Raw genomic sequence first — 22442 nt, 5'->3', positions numbered from 1 at the left:
ATGTTAGTCGTTTAAAAATCTTGATTTCAATTCTATATTATTGCCCACCGAAGTGGGACTATCGAAAAATGTTGATGAGACTCATCAATTTGGTCTTCTCCACGGATATCTTTAGTAAAAGGCGAAAGATATATATATATATATCTCTTTTATCACCCAAAGTAGTTAGGTATATAATATGTACAGTTTTAAAAAGAAGCGGAATATAGGACATAAAAAATAAACAAAATATATACAAAGAAAATAATATGTTTAGGGGGTAGGAACAGAGCATTTATAACTGTCAGGTAGATCAGAGTAGACAGGGGATGTAGGGGAAACCAGAGGAAAAGGGATAAGACATACGTGGTCTGAATAGTTATTGCTCTGTTCTTGCCCTCTGAACGCGCTCTTCAAGGATTGCTTTAAAAGCAACACGATTTTCAAATGAGTACCAGTTGTCAATGTAGTATTTGCACTGATCAATTAAGTCTGAGTATAATCTGATGAGTACGTTGGAAATTCACTTTTCCAGATAAAATGTCCGTTATGTTCAGGTTGTTGTTGATTATAACCTGTTTCGACTTAGATATGAAGCTCGAGTTACACGTGCGAGTGTAATAGCATCTTACATGGTACGTCTTGGTTTGTTAGCCAAGAGTTGGTGATAAGTTTCAATTTTCTTTTTTGGATGATGGAGCTGGCGTCTGGGATGTCGTATAGTTTAGAGATATAGTTCTTGCTGTATTTAGAAACATTGAACAGGGACTTGAGGCATGATCTAGCCTGTGCGTTGATACTGTCAAGTTCTGATTTACTTAGTCGACAAGTTCAAGCCAACTCAGTTTAGGGAGATCCAAGTGTTGATAGGGAACTATTGTTCAGGGTGGCCATGTGTACACCAGAGGCAATGAGTGAGGAAGTGACCGACCATAACTCAGCTATTCGTGATGACTTGTGATTTTGTAGACAGAGTTTCATTTCGTTCTTCGCCCATTGAAAGCCAGGTGAGTAACGTCTCTTGGGGAGTGATAGCATTGTTGTTTAAGACGCGTGGGGAGGGTAGATTGGACTTCTGGATGAAAATTGGGTTTTCGATTGAATTGTTGAATTTGATGCCGTGTTCGCGACCAAAGTTTTCACAGTGGGTGACTAGTGTCTGTAGGTGTTTTAGTGATGCGCTCAGCATACATATCATCGGATATACAATGATAACGTCTGCAGACACCGGTAGTGTGGTACCAAGTTATTGCTTTGACACTCGATATTAGGTCTTCCGTATCTATTGTAGAAGTAGGGTGAAAGAATTGCCCTTGACGGACTCCTGAGTTCGCGAAAAGTAGTCTGAGGTTGTTTGCCCCGTAACGAACTTGCGTACCTTGAGTAAGTTGAAGAAATATACAATTTTACTTGGACTCTCTTTCTGACCGAGTTTATTGAATAAAGTGAGCCAATTACAATAGTCGAAGGCTTTTTCCCCGTCGAGGCTACACACGTATACAGGCGCTTCTGTCTGTTGAAGTACCGATGGTGCTTGCATAACGAGTTCACATGAAGTGTTGATGACCGCTGGTGTGAAACCAATTGGGATTCGATGTGATGCGTAAGGTGGGGCATCTCTCAAGGATGACAAGTTCTCACAGCTTGGTGATGATCGGGAAAGAATACTCTCTAACTATTTGCGTCATTGAGTGGTTTCTTTTGAGATTTCAGCAATGGGATGATGATTGATGTACTTAGGATGTCAGGGATGTCCTTGGAAGTCAAAATTTGTTTAAAAGTTAGTTAGGTAATTGATAAAAGACTCACTTGGGATAGAGGAGTGTTCAGCTGTAATCTGAAAGGGGTCACGAGATTTCCCCCATTGAGATGCTTCAGTGCGTTCGACACTCTGTTTTCGTGATGTAGAACGATTCATCTTGAAATGATTCTTGGAGGACGGAGGAGTTCTTTTAATTTTGATTTAGTCTCTGAGTTATCGATACCTGTAACCCTTGGGGTGTTCAAGAGAGTGTCGAATGGTCATGGAAAGTCTGTTGTAAGTCTGATTCTTAGTCTGTTGTTAATGGTACAGCTTGCGAGGGTCCTTTTTTTAGGAAGTGATCTGTTTCCATACGAGGGGTTTGATTTTCTTAGTATCATTTGATGTAGTGATTGATTGTCTCTGATGTTTTGGAACGTTTAACAGTTTGCGAAGATTTGCGAGCAAATAATATCTATTGTAACTCACATCTAAGTTTGATTTTGGAAAAGTTCTCTCCAGATNCCTGGCGTTGAACCACCATGCTTGGCATTAGAACTTTGGTAACTTTTGGTACAACTTTTTGCAACCATCAATATCATGTTACGTCATGGCTGATGACCTGTTGAGGATACGATGTTAGTCGTTAAAAATCTTGATTTCACTTCTATATTATTGCCCACCGAAGTGGACTATCGAAAAATGTTGATGAGACTCATCAATTTGGTCTCTCCACGGATATCTGTTAGTAAAAGGCGAAAGATATTGTGCGTGAGCTGAAGAAAACCCAGAGCTGTGTGAACAAAGAGTCCTTTTCAAGCAGACCTCATTGAGAAATAATCACTGTGGTTTAAAAATCAGGGTAAATCTGAGGATTCTGCAGGAAAAAAGTGAAAAAATTGTCACTGACCGGCGTTGAACCACCATGCTTGGCATTAGAACTTTGGTAAACTTTTGGTACAACTTTTTGCAACCATCAATATCATGTTACGTCATGGCTGATGACCTGTTGAGGATACGATGTTAGTCGTTTAAAAATCTTGATTTCAATTCTATATTATTGCCCACCGAAGTGGGGACTATCGAAAAATGTTGATGAGACTCATCAATTTGGTCTTCCCCACGGAATATCTTTAGTAAAAGGCGAAAGATATGTGCGTGAGCTGAAGAAAACCCAGAGCTGTGTGAACAAAGAGTCCTTTTCAAGCAACAGCAGACCTCATTGAGAATAATCACTTGTGGTTAAAAAATCAGGGTAAATCTGAGGAATTCTGCAGGAAAAAAGTGAAAAAATTGTCACTGGACCTGCGTTGAACCACCATGCTTGGCATTAGAACTTTGGTAAACTTTTGGTACAACTTTTTGCAACCATCAATATCATGTTACGTCATGGCTGAGACCTGTTGAGGATACGATGTTAGTCGTTTAAAAATCTTGATTTCAATTCTATATTATTGCCCCACCGAAGTGGGACTATCGAAAAATGTTGATGAGACCTCATCAATTTGGTCTTCTCCACGTATCTTTAGTAAAAGGCGAAAGATATGTGCGTGAGCTGAAGAAAACCCAGAGCTGTGTGAACAAAGAGAGTCCTTTTAAGCAGACCTCATTGAGAAATAATCATTGTGGTTTAAAAAATCAGGGTAAATCTGAGGAATTCTGCAGGAAAAAAGTGAAAAAATTGTCACTGACCTGGCGTTGAACCACCATGCTTGGCATTAGAACTTTGGTAAACTTTTGGTACAACTTTTTGCAACCATCAATATCATGTTACGTCATGGCTGATGACTGTTGAGATACGATGTTAGTCGTTTAAAAATCTTGATTTCAATTCTATATTATTGCCCACCGAAGTGGGACTATCGAAAAATGTTGATGAGACTCATCAATTTGGTCCATTCCACGGATATCTTTAGTAAAAGGCGAAAGATATGTGCGTGAGCTGAAGAAAACCCAGAGCTGTGTGAACAAAGAGTCCTTTTCAAGCAGACCTCATTGAGAAATAATCACTTGTGGTTTAAAAAATAAGGGTAAATCTGAGGAATTCTGCAGGAAAAAAGTGAAAAAATTGTCACGACCTGGCGTGAACCACCATGCTTGGCATTAGAATTTGGTAAACTTTTGGTACAACTTTTTGCAACCATCAATATCATGTTACGTCTGGCTGATGACCTGTTGAGATACGATGTTAGTCGTTTTAAAAATCTTGATTTCAATTCTATATTATTGCCCACCGAAGTGGGACTAATCGAAAAATGTTGATGAGACTCATCAATTTGGTCTTCTCCACGATATCTTTAGTAAAGGCGAAAGATATGTGCGTGAGCTGAAGAAAACCCAGAGCTGTGTGGACAAAGAGTCCTTTTCAAGCAGACCTCATTGAGAAATAATCACTTGTGGTTAAAAATCAGGGTAATCTGAGGAATTCTGCAGGAAAAAGTGAAAAAATTGTCACTGACCTGGCGTTGAACCACCATGCTTGGCATTAGAACTTTGGTAAACTTTTGTACAACTTTTTGCAACCATCAATAATCAATGTTACGTCATGGCTGATGACTGTTGAGGATACGATGTTAGTCGTTTAAAATCTTGATTTCAATTCTATATTATTGCCCACCGAGTGGGACTATCGAAAAATGTTGATGAGACCTCATCAATTTGGTCTTCTCCACGGATATCTTAGTAAAAGGCGAAAGATATGTGCGTGAGCTGAAGAAAACCCGAGCTGTGTGAACAAAGAGTCCTTTTCAAGCAGACCTCATTGAGAAATATCACTTGTGGTTTAAAAAATCAGGGTAAATCTGGGAATTCTTACGGAAAAAAAGTGAAAAATAACAAAAAATTGTCACTGACCTGGCGTTGAACCACCATGCTTGGCATTAGAACTTTGGTAAACTTTGGGTACAACTTTTTGCAACCATCAATATCAATGTTCGTCATGGCTGATGACCTGTTGAGGATACGATGTTAGTCGTTTAAAAATCTTGATTTCATTCTCTATATTTGCCCACCGCAGTGGGCTATCGAAAATGTTGATGAGACTCATCAATTTGGTCTTCTCCACGGATATCTTTAGTAAAAGGCGAAAGATATGTGCGTGAGCTGAAGAAAACCCAGAGCTGTGTGAACAAAGAGTCCTTTTTCAAGCAGACCTCATTGAGAAATAATCACTTGTGGTTTAAAAATCAGGGTAAATCTGAGGAATTCTGCAGGAAAAAAGTGAAAAAATTGTCACTGACCTGGCGTTGAACCACCATGCTTGGCATAGAACTTTGGTAAACTTTTGGTACAACTTTTTGCAACCATCATATTCATGTTACGTCATGGCTGATGACCTGTTGAGGATACGATGTTAGTCGTTTAAAAATCTTGATTTCAATTCTATATTGTGCCACCGAAGTGGGACTATCGAAAAATGTTGATGAGACTCATCAATTTGGTCTTCTCCACGGATTTTTAGTAAAAGGCGAAAGATATGTGCTGAGCTGAAGAAAACCCAGAGCTGTGTGAACAAAGAGTCCTTTTCAAGCAGACCTCATTGAGAAATAATCACTTGTGGTTTAAAAATCAGGGTAAATCTGAGGAATTCTGCAGGAAAAAAGTGAAAAAATTGTCACTGACCTGGCGTTGAACCACCATGCTTGGCATTAGAACTTTGGTAAACTTTTGGTACAACTTTTTGCAACCATCATATCATGTTACGTCATGGCTGATGACCTTGAGGATACGATGTTAGTCGTTTAAAAATCTTGATTTCAATCTATATTATTGCCCACCGAAGTGGGACTATCGAAAAATGTTGATGAGACTCATCAATTTGGTCTTCTCCACGGATATCTTTAGTAAAAGGCGAAAGATATGTGCGTGAGCTGAAGAAAAACCAGAGCTGTGTGAACAAAGAGTCCTTTTCAAGCAGACCTCATTGAGAAATAATCACTTGTGGTTTAAAAATCAGGGTAAATCTGAGGAATTCTGCAGGAAAAAAGTGAAAAAATTGTCACTGACCTGGCGTTGAACCACCATGCTTGGCATTAGAACTTTGGTAAACTTTTGTACAACTTTTTGCAACCATCATATCATGTTACGTCATGGCTGATGACCTGTTGAGGATACGATGTTAGTCGTTTAAAAAATCTTGATTTCAATTCTCTATTATTGCCCACGCGAAGTGGGACTATCGAAAAATGTTGATGAGACTCATCAATTTGGTCTTCTCCACGGATATCTTTAGTAAAAGGCGAAAGATATGTGCGTGAGCTGAAGAAAACCCAGAGCTGTGTGAACAAAGAGTCCTTTTCAAGCAGACCTCATTGAGAAATAATCACTTGTGGTTAAAAAATCAGGGTAAATCTGAGGAATTCTGCAGGAAAAAAAGTGAAAAAATTGTCACTGACCTGGCGTTGAAAACCACCATGCTTGGCATTAAACTTTGGTAAACTTTTGGTACAACTTTTTGCAACCATCAATATCATGTTACGTCATGGCTGATGACCGTTTTGAGGATACGATGTTAGTCGTTTAAAAATCTTGATTTCAATTCTATATTATTATTGCCCACCGAAGTGGGGACTATCGAAAAATGTTGATGAGACTCATCAATTTGGTCTTCTCCACGATATCTTTAGTAAAAGGCGAAAGATATGTGCGTGAGCTGAAGAAAACCCAGAGCTGTGTGAACAAAGAGTCCTTTCAAGCAGACCTCATTGAGAAATAATCACTTGTGGTTAAAATCAGGGTAAATCTGAGGAATTCGCAGGAAAAAAGTGAAAAAATTGTCACTGACCTGGCGTTGAACCACCATGCTTGGCATTAGAACTTGTAAACTTTGGTACAACTTTTTGCAACCATCAAATATCATGTTACGTCATGGCTGATGACCGGTTGAGGATACGATGTTAGTCGTTTAAAAATCTTGATTTCAATTCTATATATATATGCCCACCGAAGGGGGACCTCGAATCAAAAATGTTGATGCGACTCATCAATTTGGGTCTTCTCCACGGATATCTTTTAGTAAACGGCGAAAGATATTGCGTGAGCTGAAGAAAACCCAAGAGCTGTGTGAACAAAGAGTCCTTTTCAAGCAGACCTCATTGAGAAATAATCACTTGTGGTTAAAAAATCAGGGTAAATCTGAGGAATTTCTGCAGGAAAAAAGTGAAAAAATTGTCACTAGACCTGGCGTTTGAACCACCATGCTTGGCATTAGAACTTTGGTAACTTTTGGTACAACTTTTTTCAACCATCAAATCATGTTACGTCAGGGCTGATGACCTGTTGAGGATACGAGTTAGTCGTTTAAAAATCTTGATTTCAATTCTATATTATGCCCACCGAAGTGGGACTATCGAAAATGTTGATGAGACTCATCAATTTGGTCTTCTCCACGGTATCTTTAGTAAAAGGCGAAAGATATGTGCGTGAGCTGAAGAAAACCCAGAGCTGTGTGAACAAAGAGTCCTTTTCAAGCAGACCTCATTGAGAAATAATCACTTGTGGTTTAAAAATCAGGGTAAATCTGAGGAATTCTGCAGGAAAAAAGTGAAAAAATTGTCACTGACCTGGCGTTGAACCACCATGCTTGGCATTAGAACTTTGGTAAACTTTTGGTACAACTTTTTGCACCTCAATATCATTTACGGTTACGTCATGGCTGATGACCTGTTGAGGAGACGATGTTAGTCGTTTAAAATCTTGATTTCAATTCTATATTATTGCCCACCGAAGTGGGACTATCGAAAATTTTGATGAGACTCATCAATTTGGTCTTCTCTCCGGATATCTTAGTAAAAGGCGAAAGATATGTGCGTGAGCTGAAAAAAAACCCAGAGCTGTGTGAACAAAGAGTCCTTTTCAAGCAGACCTCATTGAGAAATAATCACTTGTGGTTAAAAATCAGGGTAAATCTGAGGAATTCTGCAGGAAAAAGTGAAAAAATTGTCACTGACCTGGCGTTGAACCACCATGCTTGGCATTAGAACTTTGGTAAACTTTTGGTACAACTTTTGCAACCATCAATATCATGTTACGTCATGGCTGATGACCTGTTGAGGATACGATGTTAGTCGTTTAAAAATCTTGATTTCAATTCTATATTATTGCCCACCGAAGTGGGACTATCGAAAAATGTTGATGAGACTCATCAATTTGGTCTTCTCCACGGATATCTTTAGTAAAAGGCGAAAGATATGTGCGTGAGCTGAAGAAACCTAGAGCTGTGTGAAAAAGAGTCCTTTTCAAGCAGACCTCATTGAGAAATAATCACTTGTGGTTTAAAAATCAGGGTAAATCTGAGGAATTCTGCAGGAAAAAAGTGAAAAAATTGTCACTGACCTGGCGTTGAACACCATGCTTGGCATTAGAACTTTGGTAAACTTTTGGTACAACTTTTTGCAACCATCAATATCATGTTACGTCATGGCTGATGACCTGTTGAGGATACGATGTTAGTCGTTTAAAAATCTTGATTTCAATTCTATATATTATTGCCCACCGAAGTGGGACTATCGAAAAATGTTGATGAGACTCATCAATTTGGTCTTCTCCACGGATATCTTTAGTAAAAGGCGAAAGATATGTGCGTGAGCTGAAGAAAACCCAGAGCTGTGTGAACAAAGAGTCCTTTTCAAGCAGACCTCATTGAGAAATAATCACTTGTGGTTTAAAAATCAGGGTAAATCTGAGGAATTCTGCAGGAAAAAAGTGAAAAAATTGTCACTGACCTGGCGTTGAACCACCATGCTTGGCATTAGAACTTTGGTAAACTTTTGGTACAACTTTTTGCAACCATCAATATCATGTTACGTCATGGCTGATGACCTGTTGAGGATACGATGTTAGTCGTTTAAAAATCTTGATTTCAATTCTATATTATTGCCCACCGAAGTGGGACTATCGAAAAATGTTGATGAGACTCATCAATTTGGTCTTCTCCACGGATATCTTTAGTAAAAGGCGAAAGATATGTGCGTGAGCTGAAGAAAACCCAGAGCTGTGTGAACAAAGAGTCCTTTTCAAGCAGACCTCATTGAGAAATAATCACTTGTGGTTAAAAATCAGGGTAAATCTGAGGAATTCTGCAGGAAAAAAGTGAAAAAATTGTCACTGACCTGGCGTTGAACCACCATGCTTGGCATTAGAACTTTGGTAAACTTTTGGTACAACTTTTTGCAACCATCAATATCATGTTACGTCATGGCTGATGACCTGTTGAGGATACGATGTTAGTCGTTTAAAAATCTTGATTTCAATTCTATATTATTGCCCACCGAAGTGGGACTATCGAAAAATGTTGATGAGACTCATCAATTTGGTCTTCTCCACGGATATCTTTAGTAAAAGGCGAAAGATATGTGCGTGAGCTGAAGAAAACCCAGAGCTGTGTGAACAAAGAGTCCTTTTCAAGCAGACCTCATTGAGAAATAATCACTTGTGGTTTAAAAATCAGGGTAAATCTGAGGAATTCTGCAGGAAAAAAGTGAAAAAATTGTCACTGACCTGGCGTTGAACCACCATGCTTGGCATTAGAACTTTGGTAAACTTTTGGTACAACTTTTTGCAACCATCAATATCATGTTACGTCATGGCTGATGACCTGTTGAGGATACGATGTTAGTCGTTTAAAAATCTTGATTTCAATTCTATATTATTGCCCACCGAAGTGGGACTATCGAAAAATGTTGATGAGACTCATCAATTTGGTCTTCTCCACGGATATCTTTAGTAAAAGGCGAAAGATATGTGCGTGAGCTGAAGAAAACCCAGAGCTGTGTGAACAAAGAGTCCTTTTCAAGCAGACCTCATTGAGAAATAATCACTTGTGGTTAAAAAATCAGGGTAAATCTGAGGAATTCTGCAGGAAAAAAGTGAAAAAATTGTCACTGACCTGGCGTTGAACCACCATGCTTGGCATTAGAACTTTGGTAAACTTTTGGTACAACTTTTTGCAACCATCAATATCATGTTACGTCATGGCTGATGACCTGTTGAGGATACGATGTTAGTCGTTTAAAAATCTTGATTTCAATTCTATATTATTGCCCACCGAAGTGGGACTATCGAAAAATGTTGATGAGACTCATCAATTTGGTCTTCTCCACGGATATCTTTAGTAAAAGGCGAAAGATATGTGCGTGAGCTGAAGAAAACCCAGAGCTGTGTGAACAAAGAGTCCTTTTCAAGCAGACCTCATTGAGAAATAATCACTTGTGGTTTAAAAATCAGGGTAAATCTGAGGAATTCTGCAGGAAAAAAGTGAAAAAATTGTCACTGACCTGGCGTTGAACCACCATGCTTGGCATTAGAACTTTGGTAAACTTTTGGTACAACTTTTTGCAACCATCAATATCATGTTACGTCATGGCTGATGACCTGTTGAGGATACGATGTTAGTCGTTTAAAAATCTTGATTTCAATTCTATATTATTGCCCACCGAAGTGGGACTATCGAAAAATGTTGATGAGACTCATCAATTTGGTCTTCTCCACGGATATCTTTAGTAAAAGGCGAAAGATATGTGCGTGAGCTGAAGAAAACCCAGAGCTGTGTGAACAAAGAGTCCTTTTCAAGCAGACCTCATTGAGAAATAATCACTTGTGGTTTAAAAATCAGGGTAAATCTGAGGAATTCTGCAGGAAAAAAGTGAAAAAATTGTCACTGACCTGGCGTTGAACCACCATGCTTGGCATTAGAACTTTGGTAAACTTTTGGTACAACTTTTTGCAACCATCAATATCATGTTACGTCATGGCTGATGACCTGTTGAGGATACGATGTTAGTCGTTTAAAAATCTTGATTTCAATTCTATATTATTGCCCACCGAAGTGGGACTATCGAAAAATGTTGATGAGACTCATCAATTTGGTCTTCTCCACGGATATCTTTAGTAAAAGGCGAAAGATATGTGCGTGAGCTGAAGAAAACCCAGAGCTGTGTGAACAAAGAGTCCTTTTCAAGCAGACCTCATTGAGAAATAATCACTTGTGGTTTAAAAATCAGGGTAAATCTGAGGAATTCTGCAGGAAAAAAGTGAAAAAATTGTCACTGACCTGGCGTTGAACCACCATGCTTGGCATTAGAACTTTGGTAAACTTTTGGTACAACTTTTTGCAACCATCAATATCATGTTACGTCATGGCTGATGACCTGTTGAGGATACGATGTTAGTCGTTTAAAAATCTTGATTTCAATTCTATATTATTGCCCACCGAAGTGGGACTATCGAAAAATGTTGATGAGACTCATCAATTTGGTCTTCTCCACGGATATCTTTAGTAAAAGGCGAAAGATATGTGCGTGAGCTGAAGAAAACCCAGAGCTGTGTGAACAAAGAGTCCTTTTCAAGCAGACCTCATTGAGAAATAATCACTTGTGGTTTAAAAATCAGGGTAAATCTGAGGAATTCTGCAGGAAAAAAGTGAAAAAATTGTCACTGACCTGGCGTTGAACCACCATGCTTGGCATTAGAACTTTGGTAAACTTTTGGTACAACTTTTTGCAACCATCAATATCATGTTACGTCATGGCTGATGACCTGTTGAGGATACGATGTTAGTCGTTTAAAAATCTTGATTTCAATTCTATATTATTGCCCACCGAAGTGGGACTATCGAAAAATGTTGATGAGACTCATCAATTTGGTCTTCTCCACGGATATCTTTAGTAAAAGGCGAAAGATATGTGCGTGAGCTGAAGAAAACCCAGAGCTGTGTGAACAAAGAGTCCTTTTCAAGCAGACCTCATTGAGAAATAATCACTTGTGGTTTAAAAATCAGGGTAAATCTGAGGAATTCTGCAGGAAAAAAGTGAAAAAATTGTCACTGACCTGGCGTTGAACCACCATGCTTGGCATTAGAACTTTGGTAAACTTTTGGTACAACTTTTTGCAACCATCAATATCATGTTACGTCATGGCTGATGACCTGTTGAGGATACGATGTTAGTCGTTTAAAAATCTTGATTTCAATTCTATATTATTGCCCACCGAAGTGGGACTATCGAAAAATGTTGATGAGACTCATCAATTTGGTCTTCTCCACGGATATCTTTAGTAAAAGGCGAAAGATATGTGCGTGAGCTGAAGAAAACCCAGAGCTGTGTGAACAAAGAGTCCTTTTCAAGCAGACCTCATTGAGAAATAATCACTTGTGGTTTAAAAATCAGGGTAAATCTGAGGAATTCTGCAGGAAAAAAGTGAAAAAATTGTCACTGACCTGGCGTTGAACCACCATGCTTGGCATTAGAACTTTGGTAAACTTTTGGTACAACTTTTTGCAACCATCAATATCATGTTACGTCATGGCTGATGACCTGTTGAGGATACGATGTTAGTCGTTTAAAAATCTTGATTTCAATTCTATATTATTGCCCACCGAAGTGGGACTATCGAAAAATGTTGATGAGACTCATCAATTTGGTCTTCTCCACGGATATCTTTAGTAAAAGGCGAAAGATATGTGCGTGAGCTGAAGAAAACCCAGAGCTGTGTGAACAAAGAGTCCTTTTCAAGCAGACCTCATTGAGAAATAATCACTTGTGGTTTAAAAATCAGGGTAAATCTGAGGAATTCTGCAGGAAAAAAGTGAAAAAATTGTCACTGACCTGGCGTTGAACCACCATGCTTGGCATTAGAACTTTGGTAAACTTTTGGTACAACTTTTTGCAACCATCAATATCATGTTACGTCATGGCTGATGACCTGTTGAGGATACGATGTTAGTCGTTTAAAAATCTTGATTTCAATTCTATATTATTGCCCACCGAAGTGGGACTATCGAAAAATGTTGATGAGACTCATCAATTTGGTCTTCTCCACGGATATCTTTAGTAAAAGGCGAAAGATATGTGCGTGAGCTGAAGAAAACCCAGAGCTGTGTGAACAAAGAGTCCTTTTCAAGCAGACCTCATTGAGAAATAATCACTTGTGGTTTAAAAATCAGGGTAAATCTGAGGAATTCTGCAGGAAAAAAGTGAAAAAATTGTCACTGACCTGGCGTTGAACCACCATGCTTGGCATTAGAACTTTGGTAAACTTTTGGTACAACTTTTTGCAACCATCAATATCATGTTACGTCATGGCTGATGACCTGTTGAGGATACGATGTTAGTCGTTTAAAAATCTTGATTTCAATTCTATATTATTGCCCACCGAAGTGGGACTATCGAAAAATGTTGATGAGACTCATCAATTTGGTCTTCTCCACGGATATCTTTAGTAAAAGGCGAAAGATATGTGCGTGAGCTGAAGAAAACCCAGAGCTGTGTGAACAAAGAGTCCTTTTCAAGCAGACCTCATTGAGAAATAATCACTTGTGGTTTAAAAATCAGGGTAAATCTGAGGAATTCTGCAGGAAAAAAGTGAAAAAATTGTCACTGACCTGGCGTTGAACCACCATGCTTGGCATTAGAACTTTGGTAAACTTTTGGTACAACTTTTTGCAACCATCAATATCATGTTACGTCATGGCTGATGACCTGTTGAGGATACGATGTTAGTCGTTTAAAAATCTTGATTTCAATTCTATATTATTGCCCACCGAAGTGGGACTATCGAAAAATGTTGATGAGACTCATCAATTTGGTCTTCTCCACGGATATCTTTAGTAAAAGGCGAAAGATATGTGCGTGAGCTGAAGAAAACCCAGAGCTGTGTGAACAAAGAGTCCTTTTCAAGCAGACCTCATTGAGAAATAATCACTTGTGGTTTAAAAATCAGGGTAAATCTGAGGAATTCTGCAGGAAAAAAGTGAAAAAATTGTCACTGACCTGGCGTTGAACCACCATGCTTGGCATTAGAACTTTGGTAAACTTTTGGTACAACTTTTTGCAACCATCAATATCATGTTACGTCATGGCTGATGACCTGTTGAGGATACGATGTTAGTCGTTTAAAAATCTTGATTTCAATTCTATATTATTGCCCACCGAAGTGGGACTATCGAAAAATGTTGATGAGACTCATCAATTTGGTCTTCTCCACGGATATCTTTAGTAAAAGGCGAAAGATATGTGCGTGAGCTGAAGAAAACCCAGAGCTGTGTGAACAAAGAGTCCTTTTCAAGCAGACCTCATTGAGAAATAATCACTTGTGGTTTAAAAATCAGGGTAAATCTGAGGAATTCTGCAGGAAAAAAGTGAAAAAATTGTCACTGACCTGGCGTTGAACCACCATGCTTGGCATTAGAACTTTGGTAAACTTTTGGTACAACTTTTTGCAACCATCAATATCATGTTACGTCATGGCTGATGACCTGTTGAGGATACGATGTTAGTCGTTTAAAAATCTTGATTTCAATTCTATATTATTGCCCACCGAAGTGGGACTATCGAAAAATGTTGATGAGACTCATCAATTTGGTCTTCTCCACGGATATCTTTAGTAAAAGGCGAAAGATATGTGCGTGAGCTGAAGAAAACCCAGAGCTGTGTGAACAAAGAGTCCTTTTCAAGCAGACCTCATTGAGAAATAATCACTTGTGGTTTAAAAATCAGGGTAAATCTGAGGAATTCTGCAGGAAAAAAGTGAAAAAATTGTCACTGACCTGGCGTTGAACCACCATGCTTGGCATTAGAACTTTGGTAAACTTTTGGTACAACTTTTTGCAACCATCAATATCATGTTACGTCATGGCTGATGACCTGTTGAGGATACGATGTTAGTCGTTTAAAAATCTTGATTTCAATTCTATATTATTGCCCACCGAAGTGGGACTATCGAAAAATGTTGATGAGACTCATCAATTTGGTCTTCTCCACGGATATCTTTAGTAAAAGGCGAAAGATATGTGCGTGAGCTGAAGAAAACCCAGAGCTGTGTGAACAAAGAGTCCTTTTCAAGCAGACCTCATTGAGAAATAATCACTTGTGGTTTAAAAATCAGGGTAAATCTGAGGAATTCTGCAGGAAAAAAGTGAAAAAATTGTCACTGACCTGGCGTTGAACCACCATGCTTGGCATTAGAACTTTGGTAAACTTTTGGTACAACTTTTTGCAACCATCAATATCATGTTACGTCATGGCTGATGACCTGTTGAGGATACGATGTTAGTCGTTTAAAAATCTTGATTTCAATTCTATATTATTGCCCACCGAAGTGGGACTATCGAAAAATGTTGATGAGACTCATCAATTTGGTCTTCTCCACGGATATCTTTAGTAAAAGGCGAAAGATATGTGCGTGAGCTGAAGAAAACCCAGAGCTGTGTGAACAAAGAGTCCTTTTCAAGCAGACCTCATTGAGAAATAATCACTTGTGGTTAAAAATCAGGGTAAATCTGAGGAATTCTGCAGGAAAAAAGTGAAAAAATTGTCACTGACCTGGCGTTGAACCACCATGCTTGGCATTAGAACTTTGGTAAACTTTTGGTACAACTTTTTGCAACCATCAATATCATGTTACGTCATGGCTGATGACCTGTTGAGGATACGATGTTAGTCGTTTAAAAATCTTGATTTCAATTCTATATTATTGCCCACCGAAGTGGGACTATCGAAAAATGTTGATGAGACTCATCAATTTGGTCTTCTCCACGGATATCTTTAGTAAAAGGCGAAAGATATGTGCGTGAGCTGAAGAAAACCCAGAGCTGTGTGAACAAAGAGTCCTTTTCAAGCAGACCTCATTGAGAAATAATCACTTGTGGTTTAAAAATCAGGGTAAATCTGAGGAATTCTGCAGGAAAAAAGTGAAAAAATTGTCACTGACCTGGCGTTGAACCACCATGCTTGGCATTAGAACTTTGGTAAACTTTTGGTACAACTTTTTGCAACCATCAATATCATGTTACGTCATGGCTGATGACCTGTTGAGGATACGATGTTAGTCGTTTAAAAATCTTGATTTCAATTCTATATTATTGCCCACCGAAGTGGGACTATCGAAAAATGTTGATGAGACTCATCAATTTGGTCTTCTCCACGGATATCTTTAGTAAAAGGCGAAAGATATGTGCGTGAGCTGAAGAAAACCCAGAGCTGTGTGAACAAAGAGTCCTTTTCAAGCAGACCTCATTGAGAAATAATCACTTGTGGTTTAAAAATCAGGGTAAATCTGAGGAATTCTGCAGGAAAAAAGTGAAAAAATTGTCACTGACCTGGCGTTGAACCACCATGCTTGGCATTAGAACTTTGGTAAACTTTTGGTACAACTTTTTGCAACCATCAATATCATGTTACGTCATGGCTGATGACCTGTTGAGGATACGATGTTAGTCGTTTAAAAATCTTGATTTCAATTCTATATTATTGCCCACCGAAGTGGGACTATCGAAAAATGTTGATGAGACTCATCAATTTGGTCTTCTCCACGGATATCTTTAGTAAAAGGCGAAAGATATGTGCGTGAGCTGAAGAAAACCCAGAGCTGTGTGAACAAAGAGTCCTTTTCAAGCAGACCTCATTGAGAAATAATCACTTGTGGTTTAAAAATCAGGGTAAATCTGAGGAATTCTGCAGGAAAAAAGTGAAAAAATTGTCACTGACCTGGCGTTGAACCACCATGCTTGGCATTAGAACTTTGGTAAACTTTTGGTACAACTTTTTGCAACCATCAATATCATGTTACGTCATGGCTGATGACCTGTTGAGGATACGATGTTAGTCGTTTAAAAATCTTGATTTCAATTCTATATTATTGCCCACCGAAGTGGGACTATCGAAAAATGTTGATGAGACTCATCAATTTGGTCTTCTCCACGGATATCTTTAGTAAAAGGCGAAAGATATGTGCGTGAGCTGAAGAAAACCCAGAGCTGTGTGAACAAAGAGTCCTTTTCAAGCAGACCTCATTGAGAAATAATCACTTGTGGTTTAAAAATCAGGGTAAATCTGAGGAATTCTGCAGGAAAAAAGTGAAAAAATTGTCACTGACCTGGCGTTGAACCACCATGCTTGGCATTAGAACTTTGGTAAACTTTTGGTACAACTTTTTGCAACCATCAATATCATGTTACGTCATGGCTGATGACCTGTTGAGGATACGATGTTAGTCGTTTAAAAATCTTGATTTCAATTCTATATTATTGCCCACCGAAGTGGGACTATCGAAAAATGTTGATGAGACTCATCAATTTGGTCTTCTCCACGGATATCTTTAGTAAAAGGCGAAAGATATGTGCGTGAGCTGAAGAAAACCCAGAGCTGTGTGAACAAAGAGTCCTTTTCAAGCAGACCTCATTGAGAAATAATCACTTGTGGTTTAAAAATCAGGGTAAATCTGAGGAATTCTGCAGGAAAAAAGTGAAAAAATTGTCACTGACCTGGCGTTGAACCACCATGCTTGGCATTAGAACTTTGGTAAACTTTTGGTACAACTTTTTGCAACCATCAATATCATGTTACGTCATGGCTGATGACCTGTTGAGGATACGATGTTAGTCGTTTAAAAATCTTGATTTCAATTCTATATTATTGCCCACCGAAGTGGGACTATCGAAAAATGTTGATGAGACTCATCAATTTGGTCTTCTCCACGGATATCTTTAGTAAAAGGCGAAAGATATGTGCGTGAGCTGAAGAAAACCCAGAGCTGTGTGAACAAAGAGTCCTTTTCAAGCAGACCTCATTGAGAAATAATCACTTGTGGTTTAAAAATCAGGGTAAATCTGAGGAATTCTGCAGGAAAAAAGTGAAAAAATTGTCACTGACCTGGCGTTGAACCACCATGCTTGGCATTAGAACTTTGGTAAACTTTTGGTACAACTTTTTGCAACCATCAATATCATGTTACGTCATGGCTGATGACCTGTTGAGGATACGATGTTAGTCGTTTAAAAATCTTGATTTCAATTCTATATTATTGCCCACCGAAGTGGGACTATCGAAAAATGTTGATGAGACTCATCAATTTGGTCTTCTCCACGGATATCTTTAGTAAAAGGCGAAAGATATGTGCGTGAGCTGAAGAAAACCCAGAGCTGTGTGAACAAAGAGTCCTTTTCAAGCAGACCTCATTGAGAAATAATCACTTGTGGTTTAAAAATCAGGGTAAATCTGAGGAATTCTGCAGGAAAAAAGTGAAAAAATTGTCACTGACCTGGCGTTGAACCACCATGCTTGGCATTAGAACTTTGGTAAACTTTTGGTACAACTTTTTGCAACCATCAATATCATGTTACGTCATGGCTGATGACCTGTTGAGGATACGATGTTAGTCGTTTAAAAATCTTGATTTCAATTCTATATTATTGCCCACCGAAGTGGGACTATCGAAAAATGTTGATGAGACTCATCAATTTGGTCTTCTCCACGGATATCTTTAGTAAAAGGCGAAAGATATGTGCGTGAGCTGAAGAAAACCCAGAGCTGTGTGAACAAAGAGTCCTTTTCAAGCAGACCTCATTGAGAAATAATCACTTGTGGTTTAAAAATCAGGGTAAATCTGAGGAATTCTGCAGGAAAAAAGTGAAAAAATTGTCACTGACCTGGCGTTGAACCACCATGCTTGGCATTAGAACTTTGGTAAACTTTTGGTACAACTTTTTGCAACCATCAATATCATGTTACGTCATGGCTGATGACCTGTTGAGGATACGATGTTAGTCGTTTAAAAATCTTGATTTCAATTCTATATTATTGCCCACCGAAGTGGGACTATCGAAAAATGTTGATGAGACTCATCAATTTGGTCTTCTCCACGGATATCTTTAGTAAAAGGCGAAAGATATGTGCGTGAGCTGAAGAAAACCCAGAGCTGTGTGAACAAAGAGTCCTTTTCAAGCAGACCTCATTGAGAAATAATCACTTGTGGTTTAAAAATCAGGGTAAATCTGAGGAATTCTGCAGGAAAAAAGTGAAAAAATTGTCACTGACCTGGCGTTGAACCACCATGCTTGGCATTAGAACTTTGGTAAACTTTTGGTACAACTTTTTGCAACCATCAATATCATGTTACGTCATGGCTGATGACCTGTTGAGGATACGATGTTAGTCGTTTAAAAATCTTGATTTCAATTCTATATTATTGCCCACCGAAGTGGGACTATCGAAAAATGTTGATGAGACTCATCAATTTGGTCTTCTCCACGGATATCTTTAGTAAAAGGCGAAAGATATGTGCGTGAGCTGAAGAAAACCCAGAGCTGTGTGAACAAAGAGTCCTTTTCAAGCAGACCTCATTGAGAAATAATCACTTGTGGTTTAAAAATCAGGGTAAATCTGAGGAATTCTGCAGGAAAAAAGTGAAAAAATTGTCACTGACCTGGCGTTGAACCACCATGCTTGGCATTAGAACTTTGGTAAACTTTTGGTACAACTTTTTGCAACCATCAATATCATGTTACGTCATGGCTGATGACCTGTTGAGGATACGATGTTAGTCGTTTAAAAATCTTGATTTCAATTCTATATTATTGCCCACCGAAGTGGGACTATCGAAAAATGTTGATGAGACTCATCAATTTGGTCTTCTCCACGGATATCTTTAGTAAAAGGCGAAAGATATGTGCGTGAGCTGAAGAAAACCCAGAGCTGTGTGAACAAAGAGTCCTTTTCAAGCAGACCTCATTGAGAAATAATCACTTGTGGTTTAAAAATCAGGGTAAATCTGAGGAATTCTGCAGGAAAAAAGTGAAAAAATTGTCACTGACCTGGCGTTGAACCACCATGCTTGGCATTAGAACTTTGGTAAACTTTTGGTACAACTTTTTGCAACCATCAATATCATGTTACGTCATGGCTGATGACCTGTTGAGGATACGATGTTAGTCGTTTAAAAATCTTGATTTCAATTCTATATTATTGCCCACCGAAGTGGGACTATCGAAAAATGTTGATGAGACTCATCAATTTGGTCTTCTCCACGGATATCTTTAGTAAAAGGCGAAAGATATGTGCGTGAGCTGAAGAAAACCCAGAGCTGTGTGAACAAAGAGTCCTTTTCAAGCAGACCTCATTGAGAAATAATCACTTGTGGTTTAAAAATCAGGGTAAATCTGAGGAATTCTGCAGGAAAAAAGTGAAAAAATTGTCACTGACCTGGCGTTGAACCACCATGCTTGGCATTAGAACTTTGGTAAACTTTTGGTACAACTTTTTGCAACCATCAATATCATGTTACGTCATGGCTGATGACCTGTTGAGGATACGATGTTAGTCGTTTAAAAATCTTGATTTCAATTCTATATTATTGCCCACCGAAGTGGGACTATCGAAAAATGTTGATGAGACTCATCAATTTGGTCTTCTCCACGGATATCTTTAGTAAAAGGCGAAAGATATGTGCGTGAGCTGAAGAAAACCCAGAGCTGTGTGAACAAAGAGTCCTTTTCAAGCAGACCTCATTGAGAAATAATCACTTGTGGTTTAAAAATCAGGGTAAATCTGAGGAATTCTGCAGGAAAAAAGTGAAAAAATTGTCACTGACCTGGCGTTGAACCACCATGCTTGGCATTAGAACTTTGGTAAACTTTTGGTACAACTTTTTGCAACCATCAATATCATGTTACGTCATGGCTGATGACCTGTTGAGGATACGATGTTAGTCGTTTAAAAATCTTGATTTCAATTCTATATTATTGCCCACCGAAGTGGGACTATCGAAAAATGTTGATGAGACTCATCAATTTGGTCTTCTCCACGGATATCTTTAGTAAAAGGCGAAAGATATGTGCGTGAGCTGAAGAAAACCCAGAGCTGTGTGAACAAAGAGTCCTTTTCAAGCAGACCTCATTGAGAAATAATCACTTGTGGTTTAAAAATCAGGGTAAATCTGAGGAATTCTGCAGGAAAAAAGTGAAAAAATTGTCACTGACCTGGCGTTGAACCACCATGCTTGGCATTAGAACTTTGGTAAACTTTTGGTACAACTTTTTGCAACCATCAATATCATGTTACGTCATGGCTGATGACCTGTTGAGGATACGATGTTAGTCGTTTAAAAATCTTGATTTCAATTCTATATTATTGCCCACCGAAGTGGGACTATCGAAAAATGTTGATGAGACTCATCAATTTGGTCTTCTCCACGGATATCTTTAGTAAAAGGCGAAAGATATGTGCGTGAGCTGAAGAAAACCCAGAGCTGTGTGAACAAAGAGTCCTTTTCAAGCAGACCTCATTGAGAAATAATCACTTGTGGTTTAAAAATCAGGGTAAATCTGAGGAATTCTGCAGGAAAAAAGTGAAAAAATTGTCACTGACCTGGCGTTGAACCACCATGCTTGGCATTAGAACTTTGGTAAACTTTTGGTACAACTTTTTGCAACCATCAATATCATGTTACGTCATGGCTGATGACCTGTTGAGGATACGATGTTAGTCGTTTAAAAATCTTGATTTCAATTCTATATTATTGCCCACCGAAGTGGGACTATCGAAAAATGTTGATGAGACTCATCAATTTGGTCTTCTCCACGGATATCTTTAGTAAAAGGCGAAAGATATGTGCGTGAGCTGAAGAAAACCCAGAGCTGTGTGAACAAAGAGTCCTTTTCAAGCAGACCTCATTGAGAAATAATCACTTGTGGTTTAAAAATCAGGGTAAATCTGAGGAATTCTGCAGGAAAAAAGTGAAAAAATTGTCACTGACCTGGCGTTGAACCACCATGCTTGGCATTAGAACTTTGGTAAACTTTTGGTACAACTTTTTGCAACCATCAATATCATGTTACGTCATGGCTGATGACCTGTTGAGGATACGATGTTAGTCGTTTAAAAATCTTGATTTCAATTCTATATTATTGCCCACCGAAGTGGGACTATCGAAAAATGTTGATGAGACTCATCAATTTGGTCTTCTCCACGGATATCTTTAGTAAAAGGCGAAAGATATGTGCGTGAGCTGAAGAAAACCCAGAGCTGTGTGAACAAAGAGTCCTTTTCAAGCAGACCTCATTGAGAAATAATCACTTGTGGTTTAAAAATCAGGGTAAATCTGAGGAATTCTGCAGGAAAAAAGTGAAAAAATTGTCACTGACCTGGCGTTGAACCACCATGCTTGGCATTAGAACTTTGGTAAACTTTTGGTACAACTTTTTGCAACCATCAATATCATGTTACGTCATGGCTGATGACCTGTTGAGGATACGATGTTAGTCGTTTAAAAATCTTGATTTCAATTCTATATTATTGCCCACCGAAGTGGGACTATCGAAAAATGTTGATGAGACTCATCAATTTGGTCTTCTCCACGGATATCTTTAGTAAAAGGCGAAAGATATGTGCGTGAGCTGAAGAAAACCCAGAGCTGTGTGAACAAAGAGTCCTTTTCAAGCAGACCTCATTGAGAAATAATCACTTGTGGTTTAAAAATCAGGGTAAATCTGAGGAATTCTGCAGGAAAAAAGTGAAAAAATTGTCACTGACCTGGCGTTGAACCACCATGCTTGGCATTAGAACTTTGGTAAACTTTTGGTACAACTTTTTGCAACCATCAATATCATGTTACGTCATGGCTGATGACCTGTTGAGGATACGATGTTAGTCGTTTAAAAATCTTGATTTCAATTCTATATTATTGCCCACCGAAGTGGGACTATCGAAAAATGTTGATGAGACTCATCAATTTGGTCTTCTCCACGGATATCTTTAGTAAAAGGCGAAAGATATGTGCGTGAGCTGAAGAAAACCCAGAGCTGTGTGAACAAAGAGTCCTTTTCAAGCAGACCTCATTGAGAAATAATCACTTGTGGTTTAAAAATCAGGGTAAATCTGAGGAATTCTGCAGGAAAAAAGTGAAAAAATTGTCACTGACCTGGCGTTGAACCACCATGCTTGGCATTAGAACT

General features: G+C 38.6%; 52 non-coding genes and 1 pseudogene across 52 annotated transcripts; all 53 read right to left on the bottom strand.

The window, feature by feature from the left end:
* Positions 1-40: 40 nt before the first annotated feature.
* On the bottom strand, positions 41-207 carry LOC136808066 (U5 spliceosomal RNA; annotated as a pseudogene).
* Positions 208-2396: 2189 nt separating this feature from the next.
* Positions 2397-2516, bottom strand: LOC136808064 (U5 spliceosomal RNA). Its single transcript, XR_010846779.1, has one exon. It is a non-coding gene; the product is annotated as a U5 spliceosomal RNA (small nuclear RNA).
* Positions 2517-2781: 265 nt separating this feature from the next.
* LOC136808052 (U5 spliceosomal RNA) lies at positions 2782-2903 on the bottom strand. Its single transcript, XR_010846767.1, has one exon. It is a non-coding gene; the product is annotated as a U5 spliceosomal RNA (small nuclear RNA).
* A 272-nt stretch (positions 2904-3175) lies between these two features.
* On the bottom strand, positions 3176-3295 carry LOC136808060 (U5 spliceosomal RNA). Its single transcript, XR_010846775.1, has one exon. It is a non-coding gene; the product is annotated as a U5 spliceosomal RNA (small nuclear RNA).
* Positions 3296-3561: 266 nt separating this feature from the next.
* On the bottom strand, positions 3562-3682 carry LOC136808046 (U5 spliceosomal RNA). The gene has a single exon (XR_010846762.1). It is a non-coding gene; the product is annotated as a U5 spliceosomal RNA (small nuclear RNA).
* Positions 3683-3945: 263 nt separating this feature from the next.
* On the bottom strand, positions 3946-4066 carry LOC136808063 (U5 spliceosomal RNA). Its single transcript, XR_010846778.1, has one exon. It is a non-coding gene; the product is annotated as a U5 spliceosomal RNA (small nuclear RNA).
* Positions 4067-4329: 263 nt separating this feature from the next.
* Positions 4330-4449, bottom strand: LOC136808061 (U5 spliceosomal RNA). Its single transcript, XR_010846776.1, has one exon. It is a non-coding gene; the product is annotated as a U5 spliceosomal RNA (small nuclear RNA).
* Positions 4450-4724: 275 nt separating this feature from the next.
* Positions 4725-4842, bottom strand: LOC136808026 (U5 spliceosomal RNA). The gene has a single exon (XR_010846743.1). It is a non-coding gene; the product is annotated as a U5 spliceosomal RNA (small nuclear RNA).
* A 265-nt stretch (positions 4843-5107) lies between these two features.
* On the bottom strand, positions 5108-5225 carry LOC136808062 (U5 spliceosomal RNA). The gene has a single exon (XR_010846777.1). It is a non-coding gene; the product is annotated as a U5 spliceosomal RNA (small nuclear RNA).
* A 263-nt stretch (positions 5226-5488) lies between these two features.
* Positions 5489-5609, bottom strand: LOC136808040 (U5 spliceosomal RNA). The gene has a single exon (XR_010846756.1). It is a non-coding gene; the product is annotated as a U5 spliceosomal RNA (small nuclear RNA).
* A 266-nt stretch (positions 5610-5875) lies between these two features.
* Positions 5876-5997, bottom strand: LOC136808034 (U5 spliceosomal RNA). The gene has a single exon (XR_010846750.1). It is a non-coding gene; the product is annotated as a U5 spliceosomal RNA (small nuclear RNA).
* Positions 5998-6271: 274 nt separating this feature from the next.
* LOC136808051 (U5 spliceosomal RNA) lies at positions 6272-6391 on the bottom strand. Its single transcript, XR_010846766.1, has one exon. It is a non-coding gene; the product is annotated as a U5 spliceosomal RNA (small nuclear RNA).
* A 269-nt stretch (positions 6392-6660) lies between these two features.
* Positions 6661-6779, bottom strand: LOC136808067 (U5 spliceosomal RNA). The gene has a single exon (XR_010846780.1). It is a non-coding gene; the product is annotated as a U5 spliceosomal RNA (small nuclear RNA).
* Positions 6780-7046: 267 nt separating this feature from the next.
* LOC136808059 (U5 spliceosomal RNA) lies at positions 7047-7165 on the bottom strand. The gene has a single exon (XR_010846774.1). It is a non-coding gene; the product is annotated as a U5 spliceosomal RNA (small nuclear RNA).
* A 269-nt stretch (positions 7166-7434) lies between these two features.
* LOC136808055 (U5 spliceosomal RNA) lies at positions 7435-7554 on the bottom strand. The gene has a single exon (XR_010846770.1). It is a non-coding gene; the product is annotated as a U5 spliceosomal RNA (small nuclear RNA).
* Positions 7555-7818: 264 nt separating this feature from the next.
* Positions 7819-7938, bottom strand: LOC136808054 (U5 spliceosomal RNA). The gene has a single exon (XR_010846769.1). It is a non-coding gene; the product is annotated as a U5 spliceosomal RNA (small nuclear RNA).
* A 267-nt stretch (positions 7939-8205) lies between these two features.
* On the bottom strand, positions 8206-8326 carry LOC136808030 (U5 spliceosomal RNA). The gene has a single exon (XR_010846747.1). It is a non-coding gene; the product is annotated as a U5 spliceosomal RNA (small nuclear RNA).
* Positions 8327-8593: 267 nt separating this feature from the next.
* LOC136808029 (U5 spliceosomal RNA) lies at positions 8594-8714 on the bottom strand. The gene has a single exon (XR_010846746.1). It is a non-coding gene; the product is annotated as a U5 spliceosomal RNA (small nuclear RNA).
* Positions 8715-8980: 266 nt separating this feature from the next.
* On the bottom strand, positions 8981-9101 carry LOC136808028 (U5 spliceosomal RNA). The gene has a single exon (XR_010846745.1). It is a non-coding gene; the product is annotated as a U5 spliceosomal RNA (small nuclear RNA).
* A 267-nt stretch (positions 9102-9368) lies between these two features.
* On the bottom strand, positions 9369-9489 carry LOC136808027 (U5 spliceosomal RNA). Its single transcript, XR_010846744.1, has one exon. It is a non-coding gene; the product is annotated as a U5 spliceosomal RNA (small nuclear RNA).
* Positions 9490-9756: 267 nt separating this feature from the next.
* On the bottom strand, positions 9757-9877 carry LOC136808117 (U5 spliceosomal RNA). Its single transcript, XR_010846826.1, has one exon. It is a non-coding gene; the product is annotated as a U5 spliceosomal RNA (small nuclear RNA).
* Positions 9878-10144: 267 nt separating this feature from the next.
* Positions 10145-10265, bottom strand: LOC136808116 (U5 spliceosomal RNA). Its single transcript, XR_010846825.1, has one exon. It is a non-coding gene; the product is annotated as a U5 spliceosomal RNA (small nuclear RNA).
* Positions 10266-10532: 267 nt separating this feature from the next.
* LOC136808115 (U5 spliceosomal RNA) lies at positions 10533-10653 on the bottom strand. Its single transcript, XR_010846824.1, has one exon. It is a non-coding gene; the product is annotated as a U5 spliceosomal RNA (small nuclear RNA).
* Positions 10654-10920: 267 nt separating this feature from the next.
* LOC136808113 (U5 spliceosomal RNA) lies at positions 10921-11041 on the bottom strand. The gene has a single exon (XR_010846823.1). It is a non-coding gene; the product is annotated as a U5 spliceosomal RNA (small nuclear RNA).
* Positions 11042-11308: 267 nt separating this feature from the next.
* LOC136808112 (U5 spliceosomal RNA) lies at positions 11309-11429 on the bottom strand. Its single transcript, XR_010846822.1, has one exon. It is a non-coding gene; the product is annotated as a U5 spliceosomal RNA (small nuclear RNA).
* Positions 11430-11696: 267 nt separating this feature from the next.
* LOC136808110 (U5 spliceosomal RNA) lies at positions 11697-11817 on the bottom strand. Its single transcript, XR_010846820.1, has one exon. It is a non-coding gene; the product is annotated as a U5 spliceosomal RNA (small nuclear RNA).
* Positions 11818-12084: 267 nt separating this feature from the next.
* On the bottom strand, positions 12085-12205 carry LOC136808109 (U5 spliceosomal RNA). The gene has a single exon (XR_010846819.1). It is a non-coding gene; the product is annotated as a U5 spliceosomal RNA (small nuclear RNA).
* Positions 12206-12472: 267 nt separating this feature from the next.
* LOC136808108 (U5 spliceosomal RNA) lies at positions 12473-12593 on the bottom strand. The gene has a single exon (XR_010846818.1). It is a non-coding gene; the product is annotated as a U5 spliceosomal RNA (small nuclear RNA).
* A 267-nt stretch (positions 12594-12860) lies between these two features.
* LOC136808107 (U5 spliceosomal RNA) lies at positions 12861-12981 on the bottom strand. The gene has a single exon (XR_010846817.1). It is a non-coding gene; the product is annotated as a U5 spliceosomal RNA (small nuclear RNA).
* Positions 12982-13248: 267 nt separating this feature from the next.
* On the bottom strand, positions 13249-13369 carry LOC136808106 (U5 spliceosomal RNA). The gene has a single exon (XR_010846816.1). It is a non-coding gene; the product is annotated as a U5 spliceosomal RNA (small nuclear RNA).
* A 267-nt stretch (positions 13370-13636) lies between these two features.
* LOC136808105 (U5 spliceosomal RNA) lies at positions 13637-13757 on the bottom strand. The gene has a single exon (XR_010846815.1). It is a non-coding gene; the product is annotated as a U5 spliceosomal RNA (small nuclear RNA).
* A 267-nt stretch (positions 13758-14024) lies between these two features.
* On the bottom strand, positions 14025-14145 carry LOC136808104 (U5 spliceosomal RNA). The gene has a single exon (XR_010846814.1). It is a non-coding gene; the product is annotated as a U5 spliceosomal RNA (small nuclear RNA).
* A 267-nt stretch (positions 14146-14412) lies between these two features.
* LOC136808103 (U5 spliceosomal RNA) lies at positions 14413-14533 on the bottom strand. The gene has a single exon (XR_010846813.1). It is a non-coding gene; the product is annotated as a U5 spliceosomal RNA (small nuclear RNA).
* Positions 14534-14800: 267 nt separating this feature from the next.
* On the bottom strand, positions 14801-14921 carry LOC136808102 (U5 spliceosomal RNA). The gene has a single exon (XR_010846812.1). It is a non-coding gene; the product is annotated as a U5 spliceosomal RNA (small nuclear RNA).
* Positions 14922-15187: 266 nt separating this feature from the next.
* On the bottom strand, positions 15188-15308 carry LOC136808101 (U5 spliceosomal RNA). The gene has a single exon (XR_010846811.1). It is a non-coding gene; the product is annotated as a U5 spliceosomal RNA (small nuclear RNA).
* A 267-nt stretch (positions 15309-15575) lies between these two features.
* Positions 15576-15696, bottom strand: LOC136808099 (U5 spliceosomal RNA). Its single transcript, XR_010846809.1, has one exon. It is a non-coding gene; the product is annotated as a U5 spliceosomal RNA (small nuclear RNA).
* A 267-nt stretch (positions 15697-15963) lies between these two features.
* LOC136808097 (U5 spliceosomal RNA) lies at positions 15964-16084 on the bottom strand. Its single transcript, XR_010846808.1, has one exon. It is a non-coding gene; the product is annotated as a U5 spliceosomal RNA (small nuclear RNA).
* A 267-nt stretch (positions 16085-16351) lies between these two features.
* LOC136808096 (U5 spliceosomal RNA) lies at positions 16352-16472 on the bottom strand. The gene has a single exon (XR_010846807.1). It is a non-coding gene; the product is annotated as a U5 spliceosomal RNA (small nuclear RNA).
* A 267-nt stretch (positions 16473-16739) lies between these two features.
* On the bottom strand, positions 16740-16860 carry LOC136808095 (U5 spliceosomal RNA). Its single transcript, XR_010846806.1, has one exon. It is a non-coding gene; the product is annotated as a U5 spliceosomal RNA (small nuclear RNA).
* A 267-nt stretch (positions 16861-17127) lies between these two features.
* Positions 17128-17248, bottom strand: LOC136808094 (U5 spliceosomal RNA). The gene has a single exon (XR_010846805.1). It is a non-coding gene; the product is annotated as a U5 spliceosomal RNA (small nuclear RNA).
* Positions 17249-17515: 267 nt separating this feature from the next.
* On the bottom strand, positions 17516-17636 carry LOC136808093 (U5 spliceosomal RNA). The gene has a single exon (XR_010846804.1). It is a non-coding gene; the product is annotated as a U5 spliceosomal RNA (small nuclear RNA).
* Positions 17637-17903: 267 nt separating this feature from the next.
* LOC136808092 (U5 spliceosomal RNA) lies at positions 17904-18024 on the bottom strand. The gene has a single exon (XR_010846803.1). It is a non-coding gene; the product is annotated as a U5 spliceosomal RNA (small nuclear RNA).
* A 267-nt stretch (positions 18025-18291) lies between these two features.
* LOC136808091 (U5 spliceosomal RNA) lies at positions 18292-18412 on the bottom strand. The gene has a single exon (XR_010846802.1). It is a non-coding gene; the product is annotated as a U5 spliceosomal RNA (small nuclear RNA).
* A 267-nt stretch (positions 18413-18679) lies between these two features.
* On the bottom strand, positions 18680-18800 carry LOC136808090 (U5 spliceosomal RNA). The gene has a single exon (XR_010846801.1). It is a non-coding gene; the product is annotated as a U5 spliceosomal RNA (small nuclear RNA).
* Positions 18801-19067: 267 nt separating this feature from the next.
* LOC136808089 (U5 spliceosomal RNA) lies at positions 19068-19188 on the bottom strand. The gene has a single exon (XR_010846800.1). It is a non-coding gene; the product is annotated as a U5 spliceosomal RNA (small nuclear RNA).
* Positions 19189-19455: 267 nt separating this feature from the next.
* LOC136808087 (U5 spliceosomal RNA) lies at positions 19456-19576 on the bottom strand. The gene has a single exon (XR_010846798.1). It is a non-coding gene; the product is annotated as a U5 spliceosomal RNA (small nuclear RNA).
* A 267-nt stretch (positions 19577-19843) lies between these two features.
* Positions 19844-19964, bottom strand: LOC136808086 (U5 spliceosomal RNA). The gene has a single exon (XR_010846797.1). It is a non-coding gene; the product is annotated as a U5 spliceosomal RNA (small nuclear RNA).
* A 267-nt stretch (positions 19965-20231) lies between these two features.
* Positions 20232-20352, bottom strand: LOC136808085 (U5 spliceosomal RNA). Its single transcript, XR_010846796.1, has one exon. It is a non-coding gene; the product is annotated as a U5 spliceosomal RNA (small nuclear RNA).
* Positions 20353-20619: 267 nt separating this feature from the next.
* On the bottom strand, positions 20620-20740 carry LOC136808084 (U5 spliceosomal RNA). Its single transcript, XR_010846795.1, has one exon. It is a non-coding gene; the product is annotated as a U5 spliceosomal RNA (small nuclear RNA).
* A 267-nt stretch (positions 20741-21007) lies between these two features.
* LOC136808083 (U5 spliceosomal RNA) lies at positions 21008-21128 on the bottom strand. The gene has a single exon (XR_010846794.1). It is a non-coding gene; the product is annotated as a U5 spliceosomal RNA (small nuclear RNA).
* Positions 21129-21395: 267 nt separating this feature from the next.
* LOC136808080 (U5 spliceosomal RNA) lies at positions 21396-21516 on the bottom strand. Its single transcript, XR_010846793.1, has one exon. It is a non-coding gene; the product is annotated as a U5 spliceosomal RNA (small nuclear RNA).
* Positions 21517-21783: 267 nt separating this feature from the next.
* Positions 21784-21904, bottom strand: LOC136808079 (U5 spliceosomal RNA). The gene has a single exon (XR_010846792.1). It is a non-coding gene; the product is annotated as a U5 spliceosomal RNA (small nuclear RNA).
* Positions 21905-22171: 267 nt separating this feature from the next.
* On the bottom strand, positions 22172-22292 carry LOC136808078 (U5 spliceosomal RNA). The gene has a single exon (XR_010846791.1). It is a non-coding gene; the product is annotated as a U5 spliceosomal RNA (small nuclear RNA).
* Positions 22293-22442: the final 150 nt, after the last annotated feature.

This window comes from Clytia hemisphaerica, unplaced genomic scaffold, assembly GCF_902728285.1.
Source record: "Clytia hemisphaerica strain Z4C2 unplaced genomic scaffold, Clytia hemisphaerica genome assembly, whole genome shotgun sequence".
Lineage (NCBI taxonomy): Eukaryota > Metazoa > Cnidaria > Hydrozoa > Leptothecata > Clytiidae > Clytia > Clytia hemisphaerica.
Note: the sequence above shows the minus strand (reverse complement) of the source record. Positions and strands in the feature narration are given on the sequence as shown.